Source organism: Mastomys coucha, unplaced genomic scaffold (genome assembly GCF_008632895.1).
Source record: "Mastomys coucha isolate ucsf_1 unplaced genomic scaffold, UCSF_Mcou_1 pScaffold5, whole genome shotgun sequence".
Taxonomy (NCBI): domain Eukaryota; kingdom Metazoa; phylum Chordata; class Mammalia; order Rodentia; family Muridae; genus Mastomys; species Mastomys coucha.
This window is the reverse complement of record NW_022196911.1, coordinates 71,345,996-71,347,765: the sequence shown is the minus strand read 5'-3', so window position 1 is coordinate 71,347,765 and position 1,770 is coordinate 71,345,996.

Genomic DNA, 1,770 nt, shown 5'->3' with positions numbered 1-1,770 from the left:
TTGAACTCACAGAGATCTGCTTGCCTCTGCCTCTCAGTTGCTGGGATTAAAGGTATACCCAGCTTTATAACTTTAATTTTTTTCAAACCTTACTTTTGTTGTTGTTGTTGTTGTTGTTTTTCAAGACAGGGTTTCTCTGTGTAGTCCTAGCTATCCTGGAATTCACTCTGTAGACCAGGCTGGCCTGGAACTCAGAGATCTGCCTGCCTCTGCTTTAAGGCATTAGCCACCATACTCGCCTTTGGATGCACATGCTGAGGCACGGCACAGCACGTGGAGGACACGTGATGTTTGGAAGGCATAACTAGGACTCCACAGAGTGATGGAGACAGAGCTTGGCTTGCTGGTGCAGATAGCTGTGCAAGGATTGTGGGTCTCACATCTTCACTGATCTTTGCTTCCCTGAGAGAGACACAGCCAAGAACTCAGGGTATCCCTCCTGCTGAGGTGTGTCACCTCCGTTGCTAACCTCACTCCACCAAATTGTTTTATTTTGTTTTGTCCTGTTTTTTGAAGCAGGGTTTCTCTGTGTAGCCAAAAGCAGAGATTCACTTGCTTTTGCCTCCTGGGTGCTGGGATTAAAAACATGAGCCACTACCGCCCACTAAAGGATTTATTTTTTTAATCACATGTTCATGTGTGGTGGGCGTGTGGGCATGAGATTGCAGGTGCCCAAAGAAGTCAGTTGCTCTGGAGCTGTTGTGAGCCACCTGATGTGGGTACCAGGAACTGAACTCAGGTCTCTCTACCACTGAGCCATGTCTCCAGACACTATTAAATGTTTACATTTTATTATTAGTGTGTATGTCCATGTGTGCTTGGGGACATGGACTTGTAGCATTTAACACGGAGGTCTAAGAAACACCTCTTTTTTCCACTTTGTGTGTTCCAGAATTAGAGCACCTTTAATTCTGGCACTCTGGAGGCAGAGGCAGGCAGTCTTTGTGAATTGGAAGCCAGCCAGGGAATGTGAGATCCTATCTCTAAAAGGGAAGGGGGATGGAGAAATGCCTCAGTAGTTAAGAGGGCTGTGTTCTCCTAGAGGATCCAGGTTCAGTTCCTAGCACTCACATGGTGGCTCACAACCATCTGTAACTCCAGTTCCAAGGGATCCAAGAACACTGCATGCATATGTGTTGCATGCACACACACACACACACACACACACACACACACACAAAACATACACATAAAATTAAAATATCTTTTCGCTTTTATTTTTTTTATTATTTATTTATTTATTTATTTATTTATTTATTTATTTATTTATTTTTGGCTTTTCGAGACAGGGTTTCTCTGTGTAGCCCGGCTGTCATGGAACTCACTCTGTAGACCAGGCTGGCCTCGAACTCAGAAATCTGCCTGCCTCTGCCTCCCAAGTGCTGGGATTAAAGGCATGCGCCACCACTGCCCGGCATCTTTTCGTTTTTAAACCAGAAACTCAGGTCAGCAAGTACTTTTACCTGCCGAGTCATTTTGTAGGCCCTTACTTACCAATGGCGCTGCAGTAGCTCTCCCACTAGGGACTGTGTGTTCTGCAGCCACACGGTCAGACAGTGGTTTGCTGCCCCCATAAGGATGATGCCGCTATTGCAGGGGCAAGCACATACTGACGCGTTAGCTGTAACACCACTGATGACAACTGTCTCCAGTAGAAGCAGGGGTATTTCACACTATAAAAGCCAACAGAAAAGCTTTCTTTCAACTCAGCTTCCTGTCACTGTGTCCCACACTCAGAGCTTGTCAACACCTTTTTTTTTTTTTTAAGAA